Here is a 21,099-nt window from a genome sequence, read left to right as displayed (position 1 = left end):
TCATTTGATCACAAAATGTCACTTTTGTTTATCTACATTAGTAGACTAGCCTGAGTCTGTTCATGGCTTTTGCTTTCACCAGTCAGCCACATCCTCTGGTCCTGTCTGGGAGGTCGCATGGTCATTTCTTGTTGGGCAGATGCAATATTGAGGATACAAACCATGGCTAAGGGACTGAAGGAAGCCGTCTTGTAATAGTTGCCTCTCTACCAACTGACTGGACCGGCTATATTCTCATTCTGCATGAGAATATTCAGCTAATAGAAATAGAAGAGAAAAAAATAGAAAAATTATTTTCTCTTCAGAAAAGAAAGCATTCTTTTCTCTTCTTGTAATTTGGATTTTCTCTTCCCCATCACATGCAAAGCTGTCTAGTAGGCTGCTGCCTTGTCTGTCCTTCTAGCTACCCTGGGTCATCAACAGGCATTTCTTTGGGTCCTGCATTTGTTGGTGTGTGAGGCTGGGAAAAAATCAAGTTCTAACTGCTCTTTGTCATTCCCCTATCTGAGGGGGGAGGAAGAGCTGGGCTTTGAGTAAATACTCAAATACAGAAGCAGCATTCCTTTGTTCTTGTTCTATACTTCTCTCTTGTTAAAAGCACTGGAATAAACACAATTCTACCAAAATGTTAGCAGTGTGTGCTGTTTTCTTTCATTTGCCAAGATTATTTTATAATAAATACCATTGGAAAAAAGCCAGTGGTCAGCATCCTCAGTGATTACATTAATGGCCCCAGAGCAGAAAGTATGGATTTAGGAGGTTCTTTGCCAAGGGAAGCCATGAATATCTGGTTTATAATGCATTCCTTGAATATGCTGATAGCGTTACCTTTGAGCTTGATTTTAACTCAAATATTTCTCTTGGTGGACAAAAATTGATGTGATCATTTCATACGGTATTCACTAATTATTTTTTAGAAGGTAAACCTGAGGTAAAATTTCTTTTAAAACTGATTGGTACTAAAGCAGATGATTGTGATATGCCTCCATGGGAGGAATTTATAGATTAAATTAGATAATCATGTTTGTCAAGAACAATTTTAGTCAAATGGAATAAATAGGTTTTCTTCAGAATTTTGTTCCCTTGGCTAATACCATATCTTAGTTTCACCTGTCACTTCTATACTTTAGAGGTCCAGATTTTTATTTTTTGCCCCAGCTGAATCCTATTCCCATATTTCCATTTGCCTACAGGATATTTCTACTTGTAGGTTCCACCATCAAACTCTAAATATTCAAAATAATTACTGATCCTTTCCCTCAATATAAGAAAAGTAAACAAATGAATTAACAAACCACAACCAGCTCTTCCCCTGAACTATCTTACTTTCTTATGTGATAAATATTTTCAAAACCTTGGAGTTTTGAAGGCATTTTGATTGTTCTTCTCTTTTCTGTATTCAAATGGCCTCCAAGACTGCCTATTCATTTTCCTATGAAATGTTCATATTTATCCTTGTTTGTTTATACTGGCACTGACCCTCATTTCTCATACTGGGCCTACTAACTCATTTCTCAGTTGATGGGTTCTCCTCATTTTAATTCATGCTCTCCACTAATGCCATCATGTGACTTCCTGTTATGAAGTCCCTGTTAGCATCAAGACAATCTCGGCCTTCATGCAAACCCTACATATAGTCATAATCCTAGTACCCATCATTCCCTGGCAGGTCTCCTTTGTTCTCACTCTTCATTGTCCTCATTTCACCTTCTTTGCCCTTCCCCTCACCCGGATTGCCACCTTCTCTCGGCTTTATCGAAATCCAGAACACTTCAAAGATTGAGTTCAAGTCCCACAGTCATCCTCCAAGCTCTAAAAACCAAACAACAGAAAACACTCAAGTAATTTGTTTGAGAAGAAATTCAGAAAAAAAGTAAAATGAAATAAATATGGTTTGCTTAATTCTTGAGAGAATGACATAAAATGACATCTTTTTCCAGCTAAGTTCTCACAGGACCTATGGAGTTGGACAATTGGGATGAGGACCCTGGTAGCCACTTAAAATGAGCAGATTAAAGTTTTTCTTCTTTAAAACGGACGTAATTTCTCACCCCACCCCCCAAAACTGCTGTGGATGAGATGGTTAGAGTATTGAGTAGCTTATATTAATATCAGAGACAGAAAATTTATAGAATAGAATTTTTTCTTTGGGAATACAGTTCTATGAACTTTAACACATGTATAGATTGTGTAACCACCACTACAATCGGTAGACAGAACAAGTCCACCACCCCCAAAAACTCCTTCAGATTATCCATTTATAGCCCCACTCTGCCCCCACTGGCAACCACTGATCTGTTCCCTATCACTATAGTTTTGTCTTTTCAAGACATATAAATGGAATCATACACTATGTAATCATTTGAGACTGACTTCCTTCACTCAACATAATGCAATTGAAATTCATCCAAGTTGTTGCATGTATCAGTAGTTTGTTTCTTTTTATTACTGAATGGTATTCCATGGTATGGATTACCACAGTTCATTTATCCATTTCACCCATTAAAGAACATCTGTTTTGTTTCCAGTTTAGGACAATTGTGAATAGAGCTGCTATAAACATTTGTACACAGGTTTTTGTATGAACGTGAGTTTTCATTTTGCTAGAGTAAATTCCCAGGAGTAGGATTGTTGGGTCATATGTTAAGTGTATGTTTAACTTTATGAGAAACTGCCATACCACTTTCCAGAGTGGCTGTACTATTTTGCATTCCCACCACCAATATATGCGAGTTCCGGTCGCTCTGTATCCTTTTCAGCACTTAGTATTGTCAGTCGTTTCTGTTTTAGCTATTCTAATTGATGTGTAGTGGGCTCTCATAGTGGTTTTGATTTGCATTTCCCTAATGGCTAATGATGCTGAACATTAATATTTATAAGAGAATATTCTTCCTAGGTTTCTCCAGGTAAGAGCATAAGGGAGGCATTTATTTCCTAGCAAGGGTGGAGGTGTTCAGTTAGTCTTGGAGTTAGCAGTGGCAACAAGGTTCAATTCCTGAAGAGAGTAGCACATCTCTGGTGACAATGTGGTTGCAGAAAAGTTGAGGTTTTGGAGGCAGCATAAACTGTAGTATTAGAAGCTTGAGAAGGGCCAGCTGAAGTTTACTTACCAGTTCAGTTTCATGATTTCATTTTCGGAATTGCTCCCCGAAGCTTGGTTTCGAGCCACTCCTTGATTCTGTTAGCTGCCTGATATTGTCTTTTTTTTTTTCTTTTTAATTTTTATTGGGATTGTTCAGATACCATACAATTATCCAAAGATCCAAAGTGTACAATCAGTTGCCCCTGGTACCCTCATACAGCTGTGCATCCATCACCGCACTTAATTTTTAGAAACTTTTCAGTACTCCAGACAAGAAATAAAGTGAGAGATGAAAAAAGAAAAAGAAAAAAAAAAAAAAAAAGAAAAGGAAACTCGAATCCTCCCATATCCCTAACCAACCCCCCTCAATTGTTGACTCGTAGTGTTGGTATAGTACATTTGTTACTGTTTATGAAAAAATGTTGAAATACTACTAACTGTAGTATATAGTTTGCAATAGGTATATATTTCTTCCCTATATGCCCCTCTATTATTAACTTCTAGTTGTATTGTCATACATTTGTTCTGGTTCATGGAAGAGTTTTCTAATATTTGTACAGTTAATCATGGACATTGCCCACCACAGGATTCAGTTTTATACATTCCCATCTTTTGACCTCCAACTTTCCTTCTGGTGACATATATGACTCTGAGCTTCCCGTTTCCACCTCATTCACGCACCATTCAGCACTGTTAGTTATTCTCACATCTTGCTACCGACACCTCTGTTCATTTCCAAACATTTAAGTTCATCCTAGTTGAACATTCTGCTCATACTAAGCAACCACTCCCCATTCTTAAGCCCCGTCCTATAGTTTGGTACCTTATGTTTCATGCCTATGAGTTTACATATTATAATTAGTTCTTATCAGTGAGACCCTGCAATATTTGTCCTTATGTGTCTGGCTTATTTCATTCAGTATATTGCCCTTGAGGTTTTGTCATCAACCCATTTTTTTTTTTAAGATGGTTTTGTTCACACACCATACATTCCATCCTAAGTAAACAATTGATGGTTCTCTGTATGGTCACATATTTATGTGTTCACCACCTTCACCACTGTCTATATAAGGGCATCTACATTTCTTCCACAAGGCAGGAGGGAGAGTCAAAGAAGGTAGAGAGGCAAAAGAAGAAAAAAATGACAGCTAGGAAGTAGCAAAAGGAAAAGTAACCTTAAATCAAAGTAAAGGGTCAGACAACACCACCAATGTCAAGTGTCTAACATGCCTCCCCATCCCCCCCTCTTATCTGCATTTACCTTGGTATATCACCTTTGTTACATTAAAGGAAGCATAATACAATGATTCTGTTAGTTACAGTCTCTAGTTTACGTTGATTGCATCCCTCCCCCAATGCCTCCCCATTTTTAACACCTTGCAAGGTTGACATTTGCTTGTTCTCCCTCGTAAGAGAACATATTTGTACATTTTATCACAATTGTTGAACACACTAGATTTCACCAAGTTACACAGTCCCAGCCTTTATCTTTCCTCCTTTCTTCTGGTGTCTCACATGCTCCCAACCTTCCTCTCTCAACCATATTCATAGTTATCTTTGTTCAGTGTACTTGCATTGCTGTGCTACCATCTCCCAGAATTGTGTTCCAAACCACGCACTCCTGTCTTCTCCTATCACTCTGTAGTGCTCCCTTTAGTATTTCCTGTAGGGCGGGTATCTTGTTCACAAAGTGTCTCATTGTCTGTCAGAAAATATTTTGAGCTCTCCCTCATATTTGAAGGACTGCTTTGCTGGATATAGGATTCTTGGTTGGTGGTTTTTCTCTTTCAGTATCTTAAATATATCACACCACTTCCTTCTTGCCTCCATGGTTTCTGCTGAGAGATCCGCACATAGTCTTATTAAGCTTCCTTTGTATGTGATGGATTGCTTTTCTCTTGCTGCTTTCAGGATTCTCTCTTTGTCTTTGACATTTGATAATCTGATTATTAAGTGTCTTGGCATAGGCCTATTCATATCTCTTCTGTTTGGAGTATGCTGCGCTTCTTGGATCTGTAATTTTATGTCTTTCATAAGAGATGGGAAATTTTCATTGATTATTTCCTCTATTATTGCCCCTGCCCCTTTTCCCTTCTCTTCTCCTTCTGGGACACCAATGATACATACATTCTTGTACTTTGTTTCATCCTTAAGTTTCCAGAGACGTTGCTCATATTTTTTCATTCTTTTCTCCATCTGCTCCTTTGCGTGTAGGCTTTCGGGTGTTTTTTTCTCCAGTTCCTGGGTGTTTTCTTCTGCCTCTTGAGATCTGCTGTTGTATGTTTCCATTGTGTCTTTTGTCTCTTGTGTTGTGCCTTTCATTTCCATAGATTCTACTAGTTGTTTTTTTGAACTTTCGATTTCTGCCTTATGTATGCCCAGTGTTTTCTTTACAGCCTCTATCTCTTTTGCGAAATTTTCTCTAAACTTTTTGAATTGATTTAGCATTAGTTGTTTAAATTCCTGTATCTCAGTTGAAGTGTACATTTGTTCCTTTGACTGGGCCATAGCTTTGTTTTTCTTAGTGTAGGTTGTAGTTTTCTGTTGTCTAGGCATCTGACCTCCTAGGCCACCCCAATCAGGTTTTCCCAGAGGAGAACAGGCTCAGGTCACAGAAGGAGGAAATATTCAGTATCTGGTTTCCCTGATGGTTTTTCTTAGATGATTGATACACCTGTGCTTTTCTGCCCAGCAGGTGCACCTGTCAGCCTGTCACCGGCTGGTGTAAGAGGGTGTGGCCTGTGGCTCTCCTCCCCCAGGCTTTGGGGTCTGGTTCCGGAAAGGCAGGCAGTAGAGCTGGGCTCCTCCCTTTCCTCTTGGGAAGCTATGCCCCCTCAAGAGAGGCCAACTGCATATTAATAAGTTCTTTGTTTCTCTGACTCTGCTGATCAAAGTGTTTTGATTTTAAAATGGCTGAGGCTGTCTTTACTGCAAAGCACTGAGGGCTGAAAACGGCTAAGGTTTTCTCCACAGAGAGAGAAAGGGACAGAAAAGCTTCCAGCTTCACCCGTCAGCCAGAGATAGCACCCGATCCTCTGGGCTCCCCGTCCTGAGACAGATATGTCCCCCGACTCTCCCAAGGTCAGTTGTCACCAAAAGCCTCTGTCTGCTTCTTGAGGATTCGCTGTCTGTATTGAGCAGTTAACATTAAAACCCCAGTTGGAGCTGGGCTGAGAGAGTGCAGCTCTCTAGCACCATGAGGCTTCCATGAGGGAGGGGCTCTCGGCTCTTGGCTCTCAGCGCAGGTCCACAGTTTTACTTACAGATTTAATGCTGAGATCTTGGGCATTCCTCCCAATTCAGGTTGGTGGATGATGAGTGGACAGTCATGTTTGTCTCCCCGCAGTTATTCCAGGTTATTTACTAGTTTTTTGGTCATTTATGAATTGTTCCAGTGGGGGACTAACAGTCTTCCACGCCTCTATATGCCGCCATCTTAGCTCCTCTGCCCGATATTGTCTTAACCCCTTTTCTGGTTAGCTGGAGTTAGCATCTAGAAACTAGACTACAACAATGAATTATATACTGTATCAGTTATCTGTGGCCACAGTAAAGCTGTGTAACAAGGAACCATAAGCACTGGTGGCATGCAACAATAAATGCTTATTTTTGCTCATGGGTCTGTAGTTCAGCACCATGGTTCTGTTGACCTTGGTGGAACTTGACTTGACTAGGCTGGGCTTGCTCATGCATATGCAGCCAGCTGATGTGTTAGCAGGGGATAAGTCATCTCTTTTCCATGTGGTGTCTCATCCTCCAGCAGACTAGCCTGGACTTGTATTCATGGTGGATGCAGTGTTGTAAGAGATGAAAAAGAAGCTACCAGGCTACTTGGGGCATATCCTAGCAGATGGCACACATCACTTCTGCTGCCTATTATTGGTCAAGTCACAAGGCCAGCCCACATTCAAGGGCTGGGGACATAGACTCTGCCTATTGATGGAAGCTGCTGCCGTTTGGCAAAGAGCTTGGGAAATAGGGTGAGGGAGAGAAATGGGGCCAGTCCTGCAATCATTCTACTCCATATATAAGTGGCTTGGAATTTTGAAATGTGCGTATAAAAACAGAGTCCAGATGGAAATACATCAAAATATTAAATTGTAGTATCTCTCAGTGAATTAAAATTTTCCTTTTGTATTTTTGTATTTTCAATTTTTCTATAGTAAACAAGTATTATTTGTGTAAATTAAACAATAATTGTAAAAAATTAACAAAATGTATTGGGGATATAGAAGGGGAAGTGATTTTTCCTCTCTTTGAGGGAGGGGCTAACATTTCCCCCCAAAAGCAAGAACTATAAATAGCAGCCCAGTAGGGGGTAAACTTGCCCAGAATTTTTTGTGTATAAAATGTTAAATACTGTATTTTTGGATGGAAACCTCTGATTTTTACCAAACCTTCAGAGTTTTTATAGTCTAAAATAGTTATCTATCAAGAAGAAAGAATGTAGAAGAAGAAAAATTCTAGTGTTAGCCTCTTAAATTTGGGGAGGGAATGCTGCACTGTGGCCTTTTATGTTGGTTTGTTGTTGGCTGGCCTGGGGAATCATGGCTGGGGCAATGACTACAGAAATCTGCTTTATTGAGATTTGATTTACATGTCATACAATTCACTGATTCAAAGTGTATGATTCAGTGTTTTTCAGTATATTCACAGGGTTGTGAAACCATCACCACAATCTAGTTTTAGAACATTTTTGCCTCCCCACCTCTCCACCAAAGAAACCAGTATCCATTAGCAGTGACTTTCCATCTTCCCCCCACCCCAGAACCCTAACCCTAACCCTAATCTATTTTCTTTCTCTATGAATGATTTACCTATTCTGGACTTTTCATATAAATGGAATCATGTAATATGTGGCCCTTTATGACTGGCTTCTTTCACAGAGCATAGTGTTTTCAAGGTTCATCCATTTTGTGGCATGTATCAGTACTTTTTCCAATTGTGTTGCTGAATAGTATTCCCTTGGAAGGATAGAAAACACTTTGTTTATCCATTCTTCAGTGATGTACTTTTGGGTTTTGTCTGCTGTTTGGCTATTGAGAATAATGCTGCAGTGAATATTTGTGTCAAGTCTTTGTGTGGACATAGGTTTTTCAGTTCTCTTGGGTATATACTAGGAGTGGAGTTTCTGGATACACCAAGGTTTAAACAAACTGTTGGTTTGGCAAATACAATAGTTGATTTTGCTGGGGACTATAATATTTTGGCCTAACCAAGGTGTGACCATAAGGTGTGATATGAGTAAACATCTGAGGAGAGTTCCCACCAAAGAGCTCTACAGATTTGGCATCAAAGCGAATAAGTGCCCAGCAACTTAAGGTGACTATTTCTCAAGTGGTTGTGTAAATTCTGCTGCTTATTTCTAAGATGTACTGCATATATAAGAATTAAATGTTATATTTCATATTAAATATATGGTTTATTGCACCTAGTTGATATTAACATGCATACACAAGTGAATGGGAAAAGATTAAGTGGGTCTTTGCCCATGGACTGGAAATAAGTCAAAGAAGGGGTAAAGTCGTTAACTATTTATTGGCCTGTCAAGCAATGTAGAACAAGTCTGGCCTGTCAAACAATGTTTATTACTTAATTTTTTTTGAAATGATACTTTTCCATAGGGAGAAAGAACATGATGAGAAAATAAAAAAGATGGGAAAGCAAGCAATGTTGTCAACCTTTTGCCAGAATGATATGATTGATAATTACATGCAGCTGAGTAGAAACAATGTGGGCATGCTTAGAATTTGCTGAAGTGGTTTTTATGCTTTCCTCCCTGTGGGCTGTTAAAATTCTTCAGCCTAATGGTATTTTAACAAGGAGAACATTGCCTTTTTCCCTCACTGACACTATTCAAGCATGCAGAATGTATGTCTTGTTGAAACGTTCCAATGGTAGGTTGTGGAAATATTTATAATGTGTGTATCAGCTTATTCTCCTAATTTAAATGCATGATGTAATTTGTTTTTATTTTTCTCCAAAGTCTTGCCATGCCCATATGAGCAAATTTATTACATCACTTGTTACTTTACCAAGATGGCATGTGTGGTGTGCACTTCTGGCTGAAAGCGGCAGTTCAGCCTATCACAACTAAAAGGTTCTCCTCCCTCTTAAATGATGAAGCTTTGAGTTACTTGCCCTATGATTGTAGGTAGGTCCCAGGCTACTTGCTGTTATTGCTGAAGGACAAGAGAAATGCTTTTGGAAGACATTTTCTCCCCTCTGGGCAATATTTTGGGAACCACAGATGTCCCCTTCTTCTACAGGAGGAAATAGATTTTGCTTTCTGTACTCCCTGCAAGTATAGTTTTGGCAAGTCTTTGCTGTCCCTGTTAATTCAGCAGGACTGCAGATTTGAAGGATATGGTGAATGCCAAAGCAAGAGGCCAAATTTGGCTTGTTTTCCCTGAAGTGGAATATGTTGCTTATACTGTGATCCTTTGTGAAATCAGATAATTAGGGGCCCACTTGTCTGTCCCAAGAAATCTTTGTCTTCTCCCTATACTTTCTCCAACTTACCAGCCAGGAAAAAACATGATGAATCAATCCCTTAATGCCAGCAAGTATTCCTTAAATATGCATGACCTGCCACTGTCCAAAGCCTTGTGATGTAGACTCCCTTAGCCTTTAGACAGCTGACAATTTTAGTTTGGTAGTACGCAGGGAAAACATACCAGTATCAAATTGGGGTAAAACTGTATAGAGATGCTTAACAAGCTCATCCAAATTTAGAGAAGGAAGGATTTGGGGTGTTTGGGAGTAATCAAAAAGGTCTTGTAGAAAAGGTGGGGAGGAGGCTTCACCTGGCTCTGGAAGTGGATAGAATTTCAATATATAGATGTGTAGGTACTCTCCGGGTGTTTGAGGTTAGGGAAGAAACATGAGCAATAACTTGGAGAGAGAAGCAACCTAAACAACAGCTCTAGGGAAGAAGCCATCACTGTGTAGGGGAAATTGTGACAGCATCCCAGTTATAGGATAAAGCCACACAACTGCAGGGCATGTTTTTAAGCATCCTCACAAACCTCTTATTTTCTTAATGTTTTCTCATTTGTCCTGTCACTTACTTTAAGGTACGAGGTCCTTTAAGGTGAGGACAGTGCTGTTCTTCGCTTGATGTCTTCACTTTTTAAAACACCATGATTTTGGAAGAAAACCAGTGCAGAGAGCCTTCTTCTTTGATGAAGTGAAACAATTAGTATTTGGGGTTTTTTGTTATGTTCAGATGGGAAGTCAAGCACAGACATAAACCTAGAAATTAATGCAGGCACCATGTTTGTGTTTACTTGAGAATGGATGTAGAATCAACAGATTTAGCCTGATGAGAGAGCCGTGAGGGTGAGTTAGGGAGAGGTTGGTTTCCCCAGGGCATTGCTCGTGTGTCCCTTTTCCATTTTATTGGATTTTAAAACGGAAGCAGAAGCTTATCAAAAATATTGCTGTGAGGGAACATGTTGAATACGATAGCAGAGAGAGGAGCCCTGCTGCTGCTAACATCAGCAGTCATCCAAAGGTGTACTTTCCTCTGGCACAAAAATCATAGCCGTAGGATGACAGTCTTGCTTACTGAAATCACTTAAAATTTTAATGAAAATTGGCTTAAACTTAAAAGGAGGCTTTAAAAATGTTAGATATGGTGCTCATCTGCTTTTTAAAATGCAATGGTTAAGACCGGGGCATGGGAGTTAGGTGGTGGTGGTGGGTTTGGGAGCGGATTGGTGATTCATTCTCTCTCTCTCTCTCAATTTATATAAGAAAAATAAAATTCTATGAACCTTTATTACCAAACCACAGTGAAGTTGTCTAAAAGGAACATTTTAAAAATAATTTGTACTCTTAATAATCTGCCCCAATGTCTCTTTTTCTTTTTTCTCTCTCTTTTTTTTTTTTTTTGCTTCAGACATGTATTTCTGCTTCCTTCCACTCCTGTTACCTTGTCATTCTCTTATCCTTTCACATTCCTTAGACTCTGTTTCCATTCATGATTTTTTTGGCAGTCAGAAACTCCTCCAGATGAGACTGTCAATTCATGCTTATTGAAACCTCTAATTTCCAGATTAGCTAAATTATAAACCTTCCCATTTACAAATACAGCATTCCTTTACAGCCTAACATTTCTCTAAAAGCGGTGTTCATTATCCTTTATTAGGTCTTATTCATATTAACATACAAAATTAGTATTTTCCACCTTTCTTACTAGCTAATAAGCTTTTAAGTTTTTAAATTTAAACTTTGTATTATAATAGTTATACTGAAGCTACATATGATTTTTCTTTTTATCTGGTAGGAAATAATATGTCCTTCTTTGGGGTTTGGTATCCAAGTTGGGTTTTGTATAGAGGGAAGTAATTTGGCCCTGTTTTCTTTGCATGCCAGCACATTTCTTGTTCTCAGGCCGGACACCAGGAATAATAACTGTTGCAACTGAAAACAAATGGTTTTAATGGAGGGTGTAGAAGGAATTTTAGATCGCAATAAATGCTAAAAATGTCTAAACAGTTCAGCCATACTGGATATGTGTTACGTAGACAACTCATGTAAATGCCCCACATTTGGTTATTTGCACACAGAGCCTAAACATTATTTTAAGCTTCATTTTTAGTGTGTGCTGACTTACAAACAAATTTCAGAGATTTAGGGCTGGCAGATTTATCTCAGCTCACTGAGTTTTCATTGCCTCCATCTACATTTTTCAGTATTATCCTTGCTCTTTCTTGGCTTTACCATTTGCTTCAGTCTGACTATAAATGCTATTCTGTGTGTCCTGTGATCAGAATTTATTTTACATTTGATTGGATATTCCCAGGTACCAAATCCCCAAGTACAGGCTCTTCTACCCACTTGCTATTTCTTCTGGTATGTTTGTTTGTATTTTGCATTCAAGGCATCTGGCCATTGTATGTCTAACTTGGGCTATTAGCTGTCTCCATCGGCCTCTGTTTTGCTTCCTTCTGGGAAGAAAAACTAAAATTTCTCCTCATTACATTGAAAAATTGTCGTTCTTTTATCTCTGACCATATTGTTTTGACAGAAATGCAATCTATTTGTATTATTGAACATCCTTTCTCTGTTTTTCTCTGTAAGGAGAAATTCATCACAATTTATTACCCGAACATTGATGAGATTACTCAAACTCTAATTTCAAAATGTCCCCAGCAAATCATTTTATTTCAGCTAGTCAGCCAGGTAATATGGAAGATTTTAAGATGCCAACAAAAGACAGTATCAAGATTTAGTACTTATTACATCAAACACTTCACAGACAAGGGTAAAAACAATCACTGAAAAATTTAGTTAAGTTTGGAAAGAAGTTGGTAATTCTGGAGAACTATTCAAACTCAGTGAAGTGACTTTTGTGCTTTCCACAGAGACACTTGTGTTCAAACTCTGTTATTAAAAGTTAGCTTTATCTGTTTTCTATTAGTGTATTAGGCTTTTTTTCTTGAATAGAACCTCAAAAAATAGTAAGGCGAATGTTTTTTTTTTTTTTTGCCTCCAGAATAATCAAAATAGAATGGAAGTGAAAACAAAATTTATAATAAAATTTTTGTAAAAGTGTACAAATTGTTAAAATTAATTGATGCAGTCTTAGAAGATTCTTGGAGAATGGCAGGATTTTGTGTCAAATATTGTCATTGCTACTTTTTGACAGATTTTAATGGAATTGCCCTAAACATAACTTTACCATTTCAACTCTTATGTTTGAGGTTTGTTGCCAACCACAGTCAGATTATGATAAAATCTGTGATGTGCTATATAATGAATGCTGTACAACAAGGATTTTTAAAAATAATGGATCTTCAGGAAAAAAATGTATCTTGAAACTTTAATATGTCTTTGAATAAATTATATTTCCCCTTTTGGTCAAGTTTTTTGTTTATATTTATAGCTTATATGTTCATAAGTAAGGCAGTACCGTGAAGCAACATTTTTATTAGAAGGTAGTCCAACTTTCATATTATAGGACCTTTTCATTTCACCTTACACAAAGTGAAATTATGCAAATATTTTAATCAAATGGATCATGGATTAAAATTTTCTGCAGCATATTTGGTTGACTGAGGTTAATGTAAAATTTGGCCTGACCAAAGTTTGGATTTCATATTCCATGGTTACCAGTGAACTCTATAACAAGTTGTGTTTTTCTAGTGGTGGCAAGGATTCTGAAAGATTGTGGCTTTTTTCTGGTTCCAGCCATTTTCTTAGGATTTAGTACTTCCAGTTTCACTATGCTGAGAAGTAGGATAGGATGCTAGTCTGATGTTTGATCTGATGCCCATGGAGATAGCGGCCCCTTTCCCAAAATCCCTGTCGGTATCAAACAAGCAAGTCATTTAATTCTGTGAGCTTGATACTCTTAATTCTTAAGAGAAAGCTGGGGAAGAAACACCATCTCAATTGCTGTCATGGACAATCCCAGAAAAATCTACATAATCTTCTCTCTAAGTCATTGGGGATGTTTGTTCACTTCACAGACTAGATATGCCTGTTATCACGAAGCTTTAGGACAGCTTTCTTGTGGTATCTGCTCTGGTATCCTGATAGCTGTGCAATAGAAAAGAGAAAAAAAACTATAGCAAAAAATACATTCCTTTGCATTCTATGTCTCTAATTGACTATTCTACATTGACAGTAAAAAAAAAAGTTAAAACCAATTACCCCCTTTAAGTTGAATTCACGATGAATAGATGAACAAGTAATCAAAATGAACAAATGCTCTCTTGCTGATGCTGTTAGGAATTATTATCTATTGACCAGATTGACCCAACTTAGTGAACATGAATGCCCTCTACTTAGGGTGTTCATATAATTTATTGTACACCCTGGGCCATGTTGGAATGTGGATGGGATGGTATTAATAATGGCACCACAGAACAGGAATGATCCTGGTGTGTACTGCTCAGACCTCACCCAGAATGCCTTGTTCCCCTCCCTTCCATGTGTATTCAAGCGCTGCCCACTTTGGGGGACCCAGATCAAGTCTTCTCTATGAAGGATCTTGGGAGTACTTTGGCCATCTTTTATCTGAATGATTAAGGCATCAGTAGACAAAGTGTGTCAGCAATTAGGACTTTTTTATACCCCTCAAGGAAAGAATTATGTGTTGTTATCAGATGGATATTTATTTTCTCTCACTGTATTAGTTAGAGTTCTCTAGGGAAACAGAATCAATGAGAGTTAACTATGAATATAAGATTTATAAAAGTGTCTCATGCAACTGTGGGTATGCACGGGTCCAAATTCTGTAGGGCAGGCAGCAAACTGGCAACTCCAATGAAGATGTTCAATGAACTCCTCAGGAAACGAACTGGCAACCTCGATGAACTCCTCAGGAAACGAACTGGCAACTTCGACGAATGTGTTCGATGAACTCCTCAGGAAACAAACTGGCAAATTTGACAAACTCCTCAGGAAACGCTTTGCTGGTCAGCCAAAGAAGAAGTGAAGGTCCTCTATCTGTCTCGCTTAAAAGTCTTCAACTGATTGATTGGATTAAATCCAGCCAACTACATTCTCTCATTGTGGAAGACACACCCTTCGTTGACGTCATCAGTCACAGCTGCAGCCAATTGACTTATGATTTAATAAACCAGCCTGTTGGTTTATTAACCAGCCACAAACATCCTCGCAGCAACAGTTAGGCCAGTGCTTGCTTGACCAGGCAGCTGGGTACCATCACCTGGCTAAGTTGACACATGAACCTAACCATCACAGTCTACCCCTTGTCAACTTGGCAGTTATACACATCACCTAAAACCATACTTTATCTCTAAGTAGAAAACAATAACAGACATACATTTCGCGTAACAATACTCCACTGTGGAAATGCACTAAATCTCTCCAGAATAGGATGCAAGTCCTTGGGTGACATTAACTCTTAAAAATTGATTTCCTTTAGCTTAAATACAGCAAAATGAACAGTACAACTTATGCCATATGATAAGGGGATAAGACAGAGAAGAAAGCAAAGATATTTGCTTTACAGACAAATACAAACATAATCATAACAAAACAGGGAGGAAATATTCATGCTATGATAGTCCTCATTTCTGTAACTGGTCACGTGGCCATAGTTCATATTTATCACTACCCATTCCATGTTCCCTTTACCCTCAGCAAGCACTTCAGCTGGTCATGGTTCTTTGCCTGGTGGGGTGACCCAAAATTTCATTCCTGAAGTTTCTTGGTCATTGGTAGTCCTGCCTGAATTGGGTTGTTGCACTTTTCCATTGACTTTAATCACAGGGCATGATAGTACTAAGAGACGCCCTAGGGGATCTCCTGTATTCCAGGAAAACTCTTCTTTACTTCCATCGTATAGTTGCAGTGCTATTTCCCCTTGATAGTCAGGATCAATCACCTCAGCCAGTACAGTAATCCCCTTCCTTGCCTGTTGATTCAGAGGCATAAGAAGCCCAAAGTGGCCAGGTGGCAGTCTTAACTTCCAGTTCAGTGGGATTATTGTTGTGTTTCCTGATGGAAGCACTCCTCCTTTTGGAACAAAGACTTGTAGACCAGCAATGCTTAAGCTTGCAGGGACAGGAAGCAAAAATTTCCCTAGTGGATCACTAGGAGTGATAGTGAGTGGTGCCACTCCTGTTTCCACCCCTTGATTCCTGGACCCATGAATCCTGGCTATGGGAGAAACAGCACCATAGAGTGGACACTGATTCAGGGCATACATAGCCTCCTGGAGAACACTGCTCCAGCCCTGCAAGGTATTGCCACCTAGTTGGTGCCGTAATTGTCTTCGACAGGCCATTTCACCATTCTATCAACCCAGCTGCCTCTGGATGATGGGGAACATGGTAAGACCAGAGAATTCCATGAGCATGTGCCCATTCCCTCACTTCATTTGCTGTGAAGTGAGTTCTTTGGTCAGAAGCAATGCTGTGTGGAATACCATGATGGTGGATAAGGCATTCTGTAAGTCCACGTATTGTAGTTTTGGCAGAAGCATTTCATGCAGGAAGGCAAACCCATATCCAGAGTATGTGTCTATTCCAGTAAGAACAAATCGCTGCCCCTTCCATGATGGAAGTTGTCCAATGTAATCAACCTGCCACCAGGTAGCAGACTGATCACCTCGGGGAATGGTGCTATATCGGGGAATGAGTGTGGGTCTCTGCTGTTGGCAGATTGGGCACTCAGCGTGGCTGTGGCCAGGTCAGCCTTGGTGAGTGGAAGTCCATGTTGCTAAGCCCATGCATAACCTCCATCCCTACCACCATGACCATTTTGTTCATGAACCCGTTGGGCAATGACAGGAGTTGCTGGGGAAAGAGGCTGATTGGTATCTACCAAACGGGTCATTTTATCCACTTGGTTATTAAAATCTTCTTCTGCTGAAGTCAACCTCTGGTGAGCATTCACATGAGACACAAATATCTTCATGTTTTTTGCCCCACTCAGAAAGGTCTATCCACATACCCCTTCCCCAGACTTCTTTGTCACCAATCTTCCAATCATGTTCCTTCCAAGTCCCTGACCATCCAGCCAAACCATTAGCAACAGCCCAGGAATCAGTATGCAGACGCACCTCTGGCCAGTTCTCCTTCCAAGCAAAGTGAACAACCAGGTGCACTGCTCGAAGTTCTGCCCACTGGGAGGATTTCCCCTCATCACTGTCCTTCAGGGACATCCCAGAAAGGGGCTGCAGTGCTGCAGCTGTCCACTTTCAGGTGGTGCCTACATATCGTGCAGAACCATCTGTAAACCAGGCCCGAGTCTTCTCTTCCTCAGCTAACTGACTGTAAGGAACTCCCCAAGATGCCATAGCTGTGGGCTGGGAAAGAGAAGGTAAGGTGGAAGGAGTTGGGGCCATGGGCATTTGGGCCACTTCCTCATGTAACTTACTTGTGCCTTCAGGACCTGCTCAAGCTCTATCTCGTATATACCATTTCCATTTTATGATGGAGTGCTGCTGTGCACGCCCAACTTTATGGCTTGGTGGGTCGGACAACATCCAGCTCATGATAGGTAACTCAGGTCTCATGGTAACTTGGTGGCCCATGGTTAAGTGTTCTGTCTCTACTAAGGCCCAGTAACAGGCCAACAGCTGTTTCTCAAATGGAGAGTAGTTATCTGCAGAGGATGGTAAAGCTTTACTCCAAAATCCTAAGGGCCTGCATTGTGATTCTCCTATAGGAGCCTGCCAAAGACTCCAAACAGCATCTCTATTTGCCACTGACACTTCCAGCACCATTGGGTCAGCTGGATCATATGGTCCAAGCAGCAGAGCAGCTTGCATGGCAGCCTGGACCTGTCGCAGAGCCTCATCTTGTTCCAGTCCCCATTCAAAACTAGAAGCTTTTCTAGTCACTCGGTAAATGGGCCTGAGTAGCACACCCAAATGAAGAGTATGTTGTCTCCAGAATCCAAAGAGGCCAACTAAGCATTGTGCCTCTTTTTTGGTCATAGGAGGGGCCAGATGCAACAGCTTATCCTTCACCTTAGAAGGGATGTCTTGGCAGGCCCCACACCACTGGACACCTAGAAATTTTACTGAAGTGGAAGGCCCCTGTATTTTTGTTGGATTTATCTCCCATCCTCTGCCATGCAAATACCTTACCAACAAATCTAGAGTAGTTGCTACTTCTTGCTCACTAGGTCCAATCAACATGATATCATCAATATAATGGACCAGTGTGATGTCTCGTGGGAGGAAGAAATGATCAAGATCCCTGAGGACAATATTATGACATAGGGCTGGAGAGTTGATATAACCCTGAGGTAGCACAGTGAATGTAAACTGCTGGCTTGTCAGCTGAATGAAAACTGTTTCTGGTGGTCCTTACTGACAGCAATTGAGAAAAAAGCATTTGCCAGATCAATAGCTGCATACCAGGTACCAGGGGATGTGTTGATTTGCTCAAGCAATAATACCACATCTGGAAAAGCAGCTGCAATTGGAGTCACCACCTGGTTAAGCTTACGATAATCCACTGTCATCCTCCAAGACCCATCTGTTTTCTGCACAGCCCAAATAGGAGAGTTGAGTGGGGATGTGGGAATCACCACTCCTGCATCCTTTACGTCCTTTAAGAGTGGCATTAATCTCTGCAATCCCTCCAGGAATCCGGTATTACTTCTGGTTTACTATTTTGCTAGGCAGGGGCAGTTCTAGTGGCTTCCACTTGGCCTTTCCCACCATAATAGCCCTCACTCCACGAGTCAGGGAACCAATGTGAGGATTCTGCCAGTTGCTGAGTACGTCTATTCCAGTTATACATTCCGGCACTGGGGAAATAACCACAGAATGGGTCTGGGGACCCACTAGACCCACTGTGAGATGGACCTGAGCTAAGACTCCATCGATCACCTGACCTCCATAAGCCCCAAGTCTGACTGGTGGACCAGTGACGTTTTGGGTCTCCTGGAATTAATGTCACTTCTGAACCAGTGTCTAATAATCCACAAAATATCTAATTAGTACAGCTAGTTAGCATCTGACAGTGCTGGGAGATGAAGGCAAGGCTGCTCTTGGCTATGACGTATTGCACCCCCAACCCCACCTCAAACAGGAAGTTGCTTCAGTTCACCAGCCTGTACAGGAGGCCTTCCCGTTCCTTCCTTATAGATCAGAAAAATGAAACCCAGTGCATCGTACCTAGTGAGTGATTCTAGATCATACAGATGGTCAATACTGAGCTTCAGAACTCAAAGCTGCTCTGTCCAACCCCCCTTCAACTCCACGCTTCCTATGAGGAATAAGCATACAAAGCTGGTGCTTGGTAAATAGAGGCTCCTTGAGGGTAGGTAGTGGCAGGTCAGTGAATTGGAAGTGGTGTGAAAAGTGGGAGGATGCTAAGAATGACCCACTGTGGCAGTTCCAGAGGGCTGCCCTGTGGCCTGACCCTTCTGAAGAGGGTGAGGAGAAAGGATGGGGGAAAGTGGAGGCAAGCAGAGGGCCAGGGAAGGTTGGGCCAACTTAAAGGGAACCTACTCATAGGCAAGCTAATAATCATTTCTGTAAGACATCCATGGCATTGGGACAGAGAATGTGTATTGGCACACTGCCAATACTATAGAGGAAAAGGAAACAGGCACATTTGTCTAGGTAGCCACAGTTGTCACCAGCAGTGATTAGATAGTTGCACATATTTTCTGTTGGGATCTCCCAGAGGCAGACTCAGAGCCAAGGGTTTGGGTGCTAGTGATTTATTAAGGATGAGCTTCAGGGAGAAGCCAGCCCAAGAATGGGGTGGGTAGGGAAGAATTCAATCAAGGGTGCAATTTGGGGGGAAGTCCTGGACATGGCCTGATCCCATGGGGTAGTCAGGAGAGTAAATTACACCTCAGAGTTTGTCCCACTGTGAGGTAAGGGCACTGGGATTTTGTACTCCCACAAATAGTCGGTGGCAAAGGATTACAGGCTCTTTTTGCTTGGGTGAGCTGGCTCTAGCATCCAAGGGTACAGGGGCCAGATGCTTAGAAGCAAAGCACTGAAAAGCCAGGGAATGGGCACACAGAGCTGCTAAAAGGGATCTGGGGACAAAGGTGGGCACCAGCAGTCCACCCACCCACCCCCACAGCATGTTTTGAGCTGCATACAGTGATGCAATATATCCAGAGAACTAATTGTATCCTCATAAATACTGTTTCCATATATTTGTGAAAACTCGCAGTTTTAAATTTGACAAATGAGCAGCAGTTCCTGCTGAGTGTGAATGTACCAGTCAGAAGTAGAAATTATATGAAGTTCTTTACACTGTGACCATTTATGCAGAATCTGTGGGAGTTGGAAATAGCTCAATTAAAAATGCAGGTTTTTTTTGGGGGGGGAGGAGTGGATAAAAAAGAGGACAAATAATTCCAAGTCTCCAACTTAGAGAATTAATGTTCAGATCAAATTGGAGCTTTGCAAATGATAATCATGATGCTATGGTTGGGGTGTTTCAATTCTCTGTCCCCAAAGGCAGGTTTTAATCAAGTCATGGAAATAGTAATTCCAAAGACTTTTCTAACAGCAGGATAGCAAATTGTTGTGTATTATTTATTATATTAGGAAGGGAAATATGCCTTTCTGATTGTCATCACCCTATGACACACTTCACCAATTAAGCTGATACCAGAAGAAAATTGGCTTCTCTTACTGTTGTTTTCTTTGCCTAATGTCTTTGCTAGCATTTGTAGGTGTTATCTTAGCTGATCCCCATCCAGCAACAAACAATTGCATATTTCAAGTGTTCCTAAACTTCACTAATAGAGTGGCTTGACAATAGCACTTCATTTCTAGGTCAAATATTAAATATTATATTTTTTAATCCTTGCCATGGGATCATTAGGAGAACATCGCTGTCATTTTTAATGCAGCTACTCTTGAGACATTAAAATACTCCAGCCAGGTCTTAAAAAAAATCTGCTTCCTCTACACCAGGGCCAGCAAACTATGGCCCACAGCCAAATCCAGCCTGCCACCCTTTTTTGTACTGCCTTTAGCTAAGAGTCTTTATGTGGTTAAAAAAAAAAATCAAAAGAATATTTTGTGACACGTGAAAATTAGATGAACTTCATATTTGATTTGTGTCCATAATACAGTTTTATTTGAACACAGCCACGCCTTTTGTTTACAGATTGGCCCTGGCTGCCTTTGCACTCCACCACCAGAGTTGAGCAGTTTAGACAGAGACTATATGACCCTCGAAACCTAAAATAGTTACCATTTTGATCTTTGGCAGAAACCGTATGCTGACCCCTGCTTTAGACTTTTGGACCTCTGCTTGTCCACACTTTGGAACTTTTAAAATATCACTAGAGCACATATGACATGGGGAATCATTCTATGGAGACACTGTGAAAATCTATTTTACCTTTTTAGGGAGGAGTCGATTACAGTTCATTTTGATGAGCATGTTACTTAAAGACACAATGCTGCCACACAGACATAACATGAGTTCTTTTATCTAAACCATATGCTCATTTGAAGCTAGAGTTAGCTTTTAGAGGCCTGAATTGTCTGAAGCATTATCTCTATTCCCTGCAAGTGATTGACACATCCTTTAGTGCAGAGG

General features: G+C 40.5%; 1 protein-coding gene and 1 long non-coding RNA gene across 2 annotated transcripts in view; one reads left to right on the top strand and one right to left on the bottom strand.

Moving 5' to 3' along the window:
- ARHGAP6 (Rho GTPase activating protein 6) overlaps nucleotides 1-21,099 on the top strand; it is a 550,852-nt gene that overhangs the window by 33,924 nt on the left and 495,829 nt on the right. The window lies entirely within an intron of this gene.
- The window catches only part of LOC119523754, a 28,371-nt gene continuing 20,258 nt past the window's right edge, over nucleotides 12,987-21,099 (bottom strand). Inside the window, exon 3 of the long non-coding RNA XR_005214664.1 lies at nucleotides 12,987-13,630. This is a non-coding gene — a long non-coding RNA (uncharacterized LOC119523754). The remainder of the gene's footprint in view (nucleotides 13,631-21,099) is intronic.

The sequence above is a fragment of the Choloepus didactylus genome, chromosome X, assembly GCF_015220235.1.
Source record: "Choloepus didactylus isolate mChoDid1 chromosome X, mChoDid1.pri, whole genome shotgun sequence".
Classification (NCBI taxonomy): Eukaryota; Metazoa; Chordata; class Mammalia; order Pilosa; family Megalonychidae; genus Choloepus; species Choloepus didactylus.
The sequence above is the reverse complement of the archived record's forward strand: the minus strand, read 5'-3'. Positions and strand labels throughout refer to the sequence as shown.